Source organism: Lynx canadensis, chromosome D1 (genome assembly GCF_007474595.2).
Source record: "Lynx canadensis isolate LIC74 chromosome D1, mLynCan4.pri.v2, whole genome shotgun sequence".
NCBI lineage: Eukaryota > Metazoa > Chordata > Mammalia > Carnivora > Felidae > Lynx > Lynx canadensis.
Window position 1 is genome coordinate 81316596 of NC_044312.2, and position 13458 is coordinate 81330053.

Consider the following 13458-nt stretch of genomic DNA (forward strand, 5'->3'; position numbering starts at 1 on the left):
GCATTCAAGAGCCTCTGTCTGCAAGCCTGAATTCAGAGCTATTCTGTTAGAATCATCTTGCCTTCAGAATTTCCACTAGAGGGAGCCAGCACAATGTGTTTTGTTTTCGCTTCACTGCGTTGTTTTTGGTAACTGTCGTAAATTTAGTACCTTCTGGCTGCCCATAGACTTAATCTTAATAAAGTTCACTTTGTTATCTTTTAGAAAACCGTATGCATATTTCGCACAAGATCCTAGAGTCTTCATACAAAGCCTTTTGGAAGGATAAAATGTAGGAAGTTAAGGAAACGTAGGAAATAGGAAAAAAAACTTTTTTTTTAAAGCTACTTTTTTGTTGCTGTTATTTAAAGGTTTATTTATTTTTGAGACACAGCACAAGCAGGGGAAGGGCAGAAAGAAAGGAAGACACAGAACCCAAAGCAGGCTTCAGGCTCTGACCTGTCAACACAGAGTCCGGTGCAGGACTAGAGCTCATTAACTGTGAGATCCCGACCTGAGCCAAAGTTGGACACTTAACTGACTCAGCCACCCAGGTGCCCCAAAAAGAAACTCTTATTTGTATTATCGGCAACAAAACATCTGATTTAAACTCTGGTGGAGGAAAAATCTGAAAATATTTTAGTAAATTAGGCATATAAGATTATGTAAAATTTAATAGAAATCATTGTTATTACCTTAAAATGTATAAAATTATATTTGTTCTTTCTTATTCACTGTGCTGTCTTTATTTTTATTTTAGGTGAATATATAATAAATACTTATGAACAATAAAATTTACTTTTTAGCATGGTCCCCATATCTGCTTTTCCTGTCGTGTCATGCATTACTGAATCTAAAATCTTTGTGCTCTAGGGAGTTTTTGGAACACTTGTGTCATGGAGAGTAAATATTTCCAATTTATACATAACACAAGATAAGCACAAACATAATAATAATAATAATAATAATAATAATGTAACCATTTGGGTGTCAGTTGAGCACTTTACTATAGAAACTTATTTAATCATTTCCATTAAATCTAAAGTGTTGGTTTCAGATCTACTGCAAGACAGGGGAACCTGTCCTTTCCCTTTGTCATGTGCTCAATTATGAAATGTTGCATGGGGACATTGGCAGCAACATAGCAGCAGTCCATGGAAAGATATGAGTGATAAAGGCATCATTCAAAGTGGAGTCTCTAATGTGCCAGTAGATGAATGCCCATCCAATGAAGCATGTGTTTCTAATTTGGGATTGCCTTCCTCTCAGGGATCTGACACATAAGGTGTTATGAGTTCTGAAAGGCTTGGATTTCATTTGCTGCCTCCTGACAACCAGATACAGTGGCAGATACCATGTTATGAATCCATACTGTTCTATCCTAACAGATGGCCATTAGCTCAGCCTGCTGGGGAATCAACCTTTTGTTGTCTATCTGAAAATAAGCAAGTCAGCTCTTCACATCCTGAAATTACAATGAGAGAAATAGCCCAGGGAGCTCTGAATACAACATGTGACAATAAAATCTGGGGAAGAGAACTTTCTTAACCACAAAAAGATGTGTATTCGATATAGCTTAGTATTTTTGTATTCAGAGCACGTGAAAGAAATAACTATATTTTGACCAAAGGCCTGGGACGTCTAAAGATTTAGCTGGCTGGTTCTGCATTCTGGCTACACATTGAAATCATTTAGGGAAATAATCTGTTAATGATATCCAATGCTCAAACCACACTTCATCTCCATTAAATCAGAACTGCTAAGATTGAAATCCAGGCATAAGTTATTGTTTTAAGGTTTCCAGGCTTCTCCCTTGTACAGCCAATTCTGAAAATCATTGGTGTTTCCCAAACCTTATGTTATAGGTATCACCTTGGGACTTTGTTAAAATACAGAATGTGATTCAGTATCTCTGGAGTAAAGCCTGAAATTCCGGGAAGATGGTGATATTGCTGTTAACACAACACTCTGTATAGTAAGGATACCAGACAATGTGGGTGGGTTTTCCCGTCCATGATAAATATAGGTCCCAGAACTCTTTCTGCTCATTTGGTGATATTAATTGTTGCTTGATCATGCAGAAGCTCTTGGACTGTTGACATAACCTTCAGCTTATCTTATGAGAGTCTGTAGCTTTCTTCCAGAATCTACTAAGACTTTTTGCTTTGATTATTCTCCTTTGGGTAAACCTGGACAAACAGATGCAGATTTTTATTTTTTTTATTTTTTTTTTATTTTTTTTTCAACGTTTTTTATTTATTTTTGGGACAGAGAGAGACAGAGCGTGAACGGGGGAGGGGCAGAGAGAGAGGGAGACACAGAATCGGAAACAGGCTCCAGGCTCTGAGCCATCAGCCCAGAGCCCGACGCGGGGCTCGAACTCACGGACCGCGAGATCGTGACCTGGCCGAAGTCGGACGCTTAACCGACTGCACCACCCAGGCGCCCCCAGATGCAGATTTTTAGCAGAAAGGAATTTATAAAAAATGAACTGTACATGAATGAATGGAAACACAATGCCTTTGCTTTTATATTCCCCACCTGATTAATGCATCATTAGTATAATATGTAAAATTAGATCTGTAAAATTAGATCAAAATTAGGATTTTTGAGATGCGTTTTCACTGATTCAGAAATAGAGGCACAGAGAAGTTAAGCAATTTATCCAAAGTCACAAAGTTAATAATTGGCGAAATCAAGATTTAAACCTAGGCAGTAGGTGCTTCTAAGCTTTTGCTCCTAAACACTATTGTTTACAGCTTTGCAATAAACCTGACAGGAACCAGTTGATAGATAAGCCTTGAAAATGTAAGTGACTTACTCAAATATCAAAAAATGATCAATGGCCAGGGATGGGTTGAAACTCATTTATTTTCTCTCAATTACGAAAAGAAAGTCCAAGTTGTCTACTTGGATGCTGAATCCGAAGGAGAATTTTGTCAAATAGAAAATGCTAATTTCTGAGGAGTCCTGAGAACCCTCTGTGGATTCAATTTCCCTTCCATCTTCTTCTCCATATATGTTTTGATCTGTTCACACCACAGAGAATAGACTAATGTTGTCATAAAATTAATCAGGTGATTGTAGAAGGCAGAAAGTAGGCCTCCTTCCTGCTGAAAATATTTATGTCTCAGGCCAGGAGGCTAAAAGCCCAGGAGGGAAGGGGATGAAGGCAGAGGAGGCTGGAGAGAAGGGCCCTGGCAACACTCTACCTGTCACAGGAAAGGTGAAACTGCCTGAGGGGAAACCATCAGCTTGCCTTTTTCCTAATTTGCTTTCAAGATAAAGAAGTGGGAGTTTACTTCGCAGCTGTTATTGCTGACATTTGAGAGGGTGGTTGTTCAGAAAGGCACAAATGGACTGTATGTCAGCAGGCAGTAAAGCAGGACTTTTTCACTATTTAAAAAAAAAAAATGTTCCAAGAAAGTGCCTACAGGAGAAAACATAAACTTAGAGTCTTAAACTCTCATCTTTTCTGTGAGGGGGTATGAAAAGGACCCCTAGCTATATTCATTTATCTAGTTAGCTAGCTGTCTAAGAGCTTGTCATTCTAGCCTGGGTAATAATGAACACAAAAGAGAGTGGATGAATTGGTAGACTTTCCCCAGTCTCTGTCTTCTTTCCAAATATCAGATCAATTTCATTGGCCTTTGTGTGCCTAGAGCAATAAGGAAAACATCTAAAGCAGACCAGTATTGCCCTCTTTAAGCTGTACCATGGCCCAGAAAGCAGAAGATAGGAGGAGAGGGGAATATCTTCTTTCTAACTGGATACGCTAAATTAGTCAACATGGGTGTTTCTAAATTAAAGAATATTTAATTAAACGGTGCCATGGATCTCATATGCAATATATATTTGCCTGCAAACAGCCTCTTAGGACACTGCAGTAGGTGGGTTAAGCCCAATATCCACCCATCAAGTTGATTATAAATGAACACAATCTGTGTTTCTTTCTGATAGATTTCAGCCCAGAGTTTGTGTCTGATCCCTGTGAAAAATAAGATAGGAAACAGAAAAATCAAATAAAGTAATAAAGTCACCATTGTGGGTATCTGTAGCTTGGTCCTGCTCTGAATCCCAGGTGATTTAGAAATGACATAGTCCACATGCCTCACCCACCCCAAGGGCACCTCAAGGGCAAAGGACCTGGGCTATCTATCTACTACAACCCATTAATCATTAGTTGGGAGATGTTCCCAGGGATACTAATTCCCTAGAACTCCTAGTCTGCCTTTCACAGGAACAGAATAGGCACAGATGGTGAGAGGAAACCTTCAGGCAGAGAGACACAGATGCTGGCAGCAAAATTCAGGAAGACATGCACAAAAATGGCAAGGACAGGGCACTGCTACAGCAGTCTTCAGAGGTTATACGTTCTAGGAATGCCAAATTCAACTATTATAACATTATTTGCAAACACATCTAATACTCAAGCGAAATCGTTTGCTTCCAAAATATGATAAAGGTGTATTTTCACACTAACATATTAACATCAACTCTGTTGCTGGCATGCTGGCCTGGTAATAGACACTGGAAATAGAACAAGGAAAGCAGCACACCATGAAGCAGCATAGAATACAGAGGAACAATTAAATACGGTTAGAGAAAAAAAGGCCTGTGCTCCGTCATGTCCTTTTTACTAGATTTATAACCCCGTGCATGTCTTTTTCATGTGTGTACATGTATAAAGATATATATTTATCATGTTCAAGTTACTGCTAAAGTAATTGTACCCAGTGGTTTCCATCTAGATCAGAAATGCCCCCTCTGTCTTCTTCTTCACTGGTAAGCCCTCCTAAAGACTCAGATTTTTCTCAGACATTCAGCTGGGCTATGTTCTGCTTATTAAAACTTTGTTGTGACAATTTTCCATAGCCTTATTAAATGACTATATTTCATTTCTGTCCAAATGTATGTATAGCCTTTATTACAGATCAACTGCTTTCTTTACTGAAGATAAAGAATTCTCCCAAAACAAGTTTATCATTTAAATGATTTATCTAGGGCTTTTCACTTGTGCTATGAAGCAAAGCATTGAAAGAAATACAAATCGAAAAAAGATATGCTTATAGTTGGCCCAATGAATAACAAACTTTAGTAATAATTCACAATTTTGAAAAATAGCCTCAGGAATGGAAAATTAGATAGAATGATTAAGAAAAAAATAGTGAGATAAAATTTTAGTTGTCAAAGTACTTCTCACAGAAAGACATTCACTTGATGCATTAATATTGGCCAGTGTATTTGAGTGGTAAGTGTTTAGCTATAAAAAAAAAAACAAAAAAATCTAATTTTCTTGAGAATGCATTTTATTTTTTATATTACAGTGATCATTGAATGTATACTTAAATTTTAATGTGATCTTCAAAAGTTGAAAGGTTTTTTTACATGCACAGCTACACAAATCAAAAATTATCAGACAGCATTTCTCAGTTTAAAGTTTAAGAAATATGATCGTTGACTCTAAAGATCCAAAGCATTTACTGGGCTAAAACATCAGGCAGAGGCATGGATTCTTGGTCTCAAGAATAAGAAATGAGCTCTAAAAAATTACCTAAAATAGAGTCACATTCCAATGCCCACTTGACAGCTCTAATGAATTTTGCCTTTCTCCAGGCAGAAAAATAATATATCGTACATTAAATCATGCTAATTCCAGCTTGAGAATAAACGAATGACCTGTTAGGTCATATTGCTTTCCAATAGGTCCAAATTAGGTTTAGGTTCTATGGTGTGACATTTTGCACCGAGAGATTGGGAAGCAACTGGGGAATGGATCTCCTGTCCTGATCTACACTTAAGGTGTATCATGTGCCCATTTTTGGACACAGAGCTGGCCCAAGGTAGAAGGATAGGGTCAGAGAATAAGTGGAAGCCCATCTTCCCTGAACTCCCAATTCTGTCTCTCTCTCACTTCCTCCATTTTGTATGCCTTTGTTTCTCAACATAATCACAGTATGTGCTCATTGTACAAAATTTTCTAAATGCAAAAATACATCATGAAAAACAACCCAAAGTAACCATAACTCAGACACCCCAGAATCACCATTAATATTTTAAGGTATATCCTTACATTGATTTTTTTTCTGTATAATTCTGTGGTTAGAAATATATCTTTGAGCTCCTAACTATTGCTTTTACTGGGTTAATTCCAAAGGATCATTTCTCAGAAAAAAAACCTGAAAGCGTATAAATAAGGAATGACATTTTAGCGGTAGGTTTTGGCTAATGACAAGGAGGTGGATGCCTCCTTCACCAAAGCAAAGAGCTAGCCTTATTTATATAAATAGGACATTAAAGCCTCATTTCATGAACCCATCCTACTGCCTGTTTTATTTTACTTTTTTTATGAGTAATTTGATGACAAGTTTTTTTTTCATCATGAATGTGTACCCACTAAAATATTTTGATTTTCTTATACGTCTGATTGTTGCTTGGGGGTTATGACTCAGGACTAACAGTTTGCATGAAAGAACAAATCTCAATTATCACATTTCAGAATTTATTGACCTTGGTTCTTCATGACAGACAAATTTAATCAGTTAATGACTAACATGCATTTCTGACATACAGAGAAATCTAAGGTATGGCTGTGAAATACCAACGATGACTCATGATTATCTTCAAAGCTAACTCACGTTTTTGTTTGTTTTTTTTTTTTTCATCCTGGAATTCAAGGCCCTACCCGATATGGTTGAAATTTCCATTTTTAAATTTGTCGTTAGGATTTTTTTTTCACGATATAAAATATGATATTTCTGAAAGAACACAAGGTTTATAATTAGCTCTGATTTCAACTTCTTACCAGAATCTGTTTTCTCTGTCATCTTGTCAATTATTTATTTTTGTTAAAGCTCTAATAATACCTACTTCAGTGAGTTCTTGTAAATATTAAATAAAATGAGGTACAGGATGTGAAATACACAGCAAGGTAACTAGCATGAAGGAACACACTCAAGAATGTTATTTCCATTCTCTTTCCTTTGATGAGACTTAGCCTCCAGCCAAACGAAATTATATGTTGGCTTCCATGCCTGTCTACCCACCTCCCTCCCCAAAGAATTTTCTCATGTAGTCCTCTCTATTTAACTTTCACAGATGAGACCTTTTTATCTTGGAGATATGAATCAAAACATCTTCTTCACAAAATATTTGCTCACCTTGCTCTTCTAAAAATTAATATCTTTTCTGAAATTGCATCAAAACGCTTTATCTATACTTCTCTTTCAGTCATTATTACTTCTTTCCTTACAGTATAATGTTGTGTAGACACAGACAAGCTCCAAGTTATTTAAAAGAATGAATTCTAGAGGATAAGGCATGCTTTCATCCCATTCTGTCACTAATCTGTTGTGTTACTGTGAAGTGTTCTACCTTACTGTACCTCAGTTACCTCTTTTTTTAAAGTAGTGGTAATTATAATACCCATTTTCAAGATTGGTGTGAGTACAGTAGCTGACACTAAGGATCTAACTAATGATGGTGATGATAATGAGCTTTGTGAGGGCAAGTCCAGTTTTATGCAACTTGGGAAACTCCACAAAGACTAGCACTTAATCAGGGCTAATTAAATGAGGAAATGAATAATATGTGTGTTGGGACATAATAATGGGAAACAGGTAGCATGATGCTGTGTCCTGTTGGCATAGTTCCACCGTGTTCTGATACTTGCAACATCATGGGTTATCCTGTTGTTTATTTCTTAGTATCTTTGACATGTCTTCTTTTGCCAAGATGTCGAGCTTTGTTACACATTTCCAGTAGCTGTTTGTAGGAATAATTAACACAGTATTATCATGCCATGTATGTATGTTAACTTGAAAATTTAATACCCATTGCACTAAGGTGTTACACACTATAGCACACTCTCAATCACATAAGTAAATACGTCTATTGACATTTTTGTTCTTCCTACTCTCTAGTTCTTACTTGCCTCATAACTAGCACCTAGAAACATATGAAGAGTAGTTAGATCTTAAAATGCTATGTAAAGAAAGTCCCTGGGTGAATATTAAGAAAAATGCACACTTTTCACTACTGTGACATGTGAGAAAGAAGAGAGAGAAATGTACAGAACAAGGTGGTATGATGTCAGGATTCAGACTGTCTTCTTTTCTGGCAGAAACCTAAGTAGGAAGGTAGTTTAAATATCTATAAAGGTTTGGAGAGTCTGAGAATATTTGTGTGCTATTGGTGGACATACACAAGCATTGACTGAGGATTCTAGGGACTTCTACAAAAGTCTATGCTTTGATGTTGTGCTTACACATACAATACAGGGCTGAAAAAGAGGGGGACATATATACATGGACCTGAGGAAGTGTTCCATATCCTGTGGTCTGTGAATGCTATGCAATGGATTTAAAACCTTCTTCATGCCTTTGGTGAAGTGACATGGAGATTTGGGGAGTTACGGTAAACCTCAAATGCCTTAGAAGTCATACGATGCCTTCTTTTAAAACTCAAGAATGTAAATCTGCTCCTTTCTGTTCCCTAATTGCTAGGGAAACAATACTTATTTTATGGGCAAAGATGTTTGGAAATCAAAGTGTCTTTGTCTATTGCCCTTGCCTTGATGCTACTCATATTTCACAAACCTAGTTGTACAGGTTTTTAAAATTATTGTACAGGTTTATAAAATCAAAACTATGTATAAATACACAGAGGTGTTTTCCAGGTCAGTTTGGTCTAGTATGATTTGTTTACAGTGATCAGAGGAAATGTGTCCTCCTAACATTTTGTTGATAAACAATTTAAAGCAGGAACTTGAAATCATTAGGGGTCCCCAGACCTTTTGAAAACTTGGTGAAAATTAGGGATCAACTCCCCAGAAACAAATGCATATACACTCGTACACAAAAGTCCTGAATATAATTTAAGAGATTAAGAAAATCCCCAAAGCCCAATCATGTACCTTAAATTAAAATAAATCCTGCTTTAAAATTTAGTGTAGGGCTTAACACAGTTTACCTTGGAAGTGCGAGCTATTTTATATTCATTAAATTCCAAAACCTTTGGCACCAACATTTGTAAGAAAGAAAAAAATAAATTAAGAATTATCTTAAACAGTAAGAATGAAGTCAATCATCTCCATAGCCCTTATATCACCACACAACACTTCTTTATTTGTGTCAATGAACAAACGTATCCCCATTAACCCATATTATGAAATGGAGCTGTGGATTCCAAGAGCGAGTTACTTTTGAATTCTTGCATGACTTTTTGCTAGCTATTCAGTTCAAAACGTTTAAAAATGTTACAAAGACTATAAATTTAGTAGCATATATCTTCTTTACATAAGGATGACAAAGCAGGTGAAAGTTTGTTCTGAATTTTATCAAAATGGGTTTTCACCAGAGAGGAATGTATTGCTTCAAATGTTACACAGTAGATTGTATCTCTTATCTTAAAAAATAAATGCATTTTCAAGATTTTAAATAATGCCTTCTGTGGTTCAAGTTCATTGGTTAGGGCAGAAACTACTGGCAGTTAGGTAGGGCAGAAACTATTAGCTGCCCATTCAAGAGCATTCTCCCTTTCGTACTTGCTCACAAGACATTTTTCTTCAGGAGTGAGGAGCACAGTGCTCAGGGAAAGTGGGGCCGTCTCCTACAATCCAGGACGTGAAACATGATTGGTTTGCAGCAATTCAAGATAATACCTAACCTTTAAATTGGAAAACAAAAGTGACTGATGAGACTACTCTGAGATACTGTTCTGAAACTCATCCTGTCATCCCATCATTTGAATGTCCGTTTTGTTTATCCTGAGTGATTTTCCCCCCCCACTACCTGGCTCAACTGTTATTCCCAGTAAATGGATCCAGGTTTTACATTGCTAGGAAACTATGATATCTACGTCTCTGTGGTTTCTGGATTTTGGGGGGAATGGGGGGTTGTTGTTTTTGCTTTTGGTAGAACCAGCTTCGGTCTAGAGCAGATCCAAGGATTCCATTTCTTTATTTTTGTTTGTTTGTTTCTGTTGTTCTTGTTTTTCACTCTTTTGCTTTGTAATAGAAGAAATCCAGTGTGGGTGGCTAGAGGCTGTTTTATAGAAATATATTCAGGGGTGCCTGGGTGGCGCAGTCGGTTAAGCGTCCGACTTCAGCCAGGTCACGATCTCGCGGTCCGTGAGTTCGAGCCCCGCGTCGGGCTCTGGGCTGATGGCTCAGAGCCTGGAGCCTGTTTCCGATTCTGTGTCTCCCTCTCTCTCTGCCCCTCCCCCGTTCACGCTCTGTCTCTCTCTGTCCCAAAAATAAATAAACGTTGAAAAAAAAAATTAAAAAAAAGAAATATATTCAGATAGAATTTAAAGATTATTATGCTGGGATTTAAATATTCTTGCTACTTTATGTTGCCAACATTTGTGATCGCAATTCAGTGTGAGAGTCCCTGTGTGTTTGTTGGAGGCCACAGGAAGATGGCACATTTTGGAGAGTTGGGGGTGTAAAGGGGATGGGGTATAGAAATTGAAAGAACAGGAGTGGAATGTGGGCTCTGTGCAAATAAAATGTTTTTAAAGGACTGCTGTCCACAGTTTTGGTAATTATGGTTTATAATCTTTCCTTGGGAGTCAGAGACTTTATATAACATGATCTCACTGAATCCTCAGTGAAAGTACTATTTTACGGGCACCTGCGTGGCTCATTTGGTTAAGCAGCTGCCTCTTGATTTCTGCTCAAGTCATGATCCCAGGGGTCATGGGATTGAGTCCCTTGGCTGGCTCCATGCTGAGCATGGAGCCTGTTCAAGATTCTCTATCTCTCGTTCTCTCTCTTCCTCTGCCACCCCCCTGCTCTCTCTTTCTCTCTCTCTCTCAAAAAAAGAAAAAAGAAAAAAGAAAAAAAAATCACACTTCTAGTTATTATTCTTGTTATTGTAATTATCATTACCTCTCTCCAAGTGGGGAAACAGAAGGCTCAGTAGAGTAAGCAGCTTTCCCAGAGTCACACAACAAAACTGAGAACCAAAATTTAGACCCTGTTCTCTGATTTCACCACCTACACAATGCCTTTGCCCCTTCCTGAAAAAGAATGACTATGACTTACACTTTGATTTATAATTCTCTCTGAAACTTTTAAAAACTGAAAAATAACTCATACTTTTATTTTTCTTTTCTTCCTCTTCCTCTTCTTCTTTTTCTTCTTCTTCTTCTTTTTTCTTTTTTTTTTTTTTTTTTTTTGCATATCTTTAAGAGACAGAAATATATCTGAGGCAACGGATGTAGATGTCACCAATTGACAGCCTGTTACTTCTGTCATTTCTCTAACACATTTTTTTATAACCCCCTTGTGATAAAGCCTTTGTTTTTCCCTTAGCAACAATAAAACTCTTTTGAGCCAAGAAATTAATAGAGATAGTAAGACTAGTAAAAGGCATTAAATGTATTTCATCACACTTAAAGGTATATATAGCAAAAAAAGTTATCAATATTTCTTTTAAAGGTTATGTAAAAGATACGTAATTCTATACAAAGTCTAGACATAAAATAGATCATCAACTCGTATTTCCATCAGATATTAGATCAGATTGAAATTTTCAAAACTACCTTTAGCATATCTGTGGGTTTCGTTCTTACAGATGTTATTGTTTGGAAATGAGTCTGACAAAACAGTGCCCAAGGGGCACTTTGAGCCAAATTTCTCCCTGTTCCTACCTTCACCTATGCTTCCACTATGTTCGTCCTGGAATTTTTTTTCTCCTCCCCCTCAATCTGTAGAACTCTTACACTACAGAGCTGACTCTCTACATCATTCTGTTTTTATGTACTAACCTGTACATTCTCTTGGGATAAGCATACTTCAATGCTAACTGGAAAACAGATGGTGAAAACAGCTACTTAAATAGTACCACTAATGCTGTTCCTTGTCTAAATGTGTGTGTTTAATAAAGAAAAGAAAATTAATTGGTTTAATATTCTCTGTAATAATGTGATGGTGGGTAGCAAGGTTGTGTTTTTGTTGTCGTCCTTGTATTGATAACTGCTCTTTTGTGCAATGATTTATATGTAAAAATGTTCTTAGTACCTAAGGAAAATAAACTCTCATTACATGAATGAGTTTATTGAAACTGCCTTAGGCAAGTAAGCAGTTTCTTTATAAGTCCCTGAATGTAAACATCTCTAAAATAAGAAATGAGAAAATGTCCACATGACGTGCCAGGGCTGGTCCTGGCCTTAGATTAATTGACCTTCGCCTTAATGCTTTGGGGAGTGAGGAATATTAAGCAATATATTTAAATCATTGAAATTCAAATTATGTTTTTGTGTGTTGTTTTGTTTTTACTAGTCTAAAAGGGAGAGAAAAATTTTAATATGCTCTCGAGGTAGAGTCCTGCCAGTTACGCACACGGATTGCATTCTTCCTTCAACCAGAGATTAATTTTCTATGAGACTTGAAGTGTTTACTGGGGTTAAGGGTTAGGAGAAAAGAAAGGGTCAATCATTCTTGCTGTTTTTGTGTTAGGTGGCAGAAAATCATCCCACAAATAAAAAAGTTGTAGATGTGGGGTGCCTGACTGGCTTAGTCAGAAGAGTGTGTGACCCTTGATCTCAGGGTCATGAATTTGAGCCCCATGTCCGGTGTACAGATCACTAAAAATAAGTAAACAAATAAACTTTAAAAAAGTCGTAGATGCTTCTATTATATTTCACTGCAGTGAGTTATTATCACTGATGAATAATAACAAAGGCACTGATTCGGCAAGCCCTCCTATTCCAAAGCTAATAAGGCCTAAAGGATTAAAAAAGGTTTGCATAATTTACATATGAGCAATGGAGCCAGATTTTACTGTGAACAACATTATTAGTTTATAAGTCATGTAAATTTGGGTTTGCACTGAATGTCGGGACCTGGAAGCTAGAATGTTTTTAAAGATCATCCAGAATTCCTGTTACTCACGAATCCTCTCTAGGATTAGTACAATTAATAATTGTTCAAATATATTTGGGTATCTCTGGAGACAGGGAGCCACAACCAAAGAATATCATTCCTTATTGGATAAGTCTTAAAATTATGTTGGTCCAAATACTTATAAGTTATGCTTTCAGGGTTAATTGATGAATTATTTCCTGTAATGTAAAGATAGTACTCACTGGCTGCTTATGTGCTTATATCCCCAGTTGCCTGAACTATTCCACATGTGTATATGTGTAATTTCTTTGTACCTCCTAGTATTTCAGCATTCCCTTTTGATACCTATAGATACCTTTGCATATCCTTTTGTTACCTTGTTGACATCTATGAGGATAATTTTAAATTTTGCTTTATAAAGAACTGGTTTTTAATAGTAAGTATTTCTGTCAATATCAGAAATAACCAGTGAGTGTCACTATTTTAACACAGACAGATACTCATGGGTTTGTTGTCATAAAATGATCAACAACATCTTGCAGAAGCCATAAAAACTTGTAATTATTCAGAACACAGGCAGTGGGCTGGATGAATCAAGGGTCCTCTTATTCCACCCACATCAGCTACTA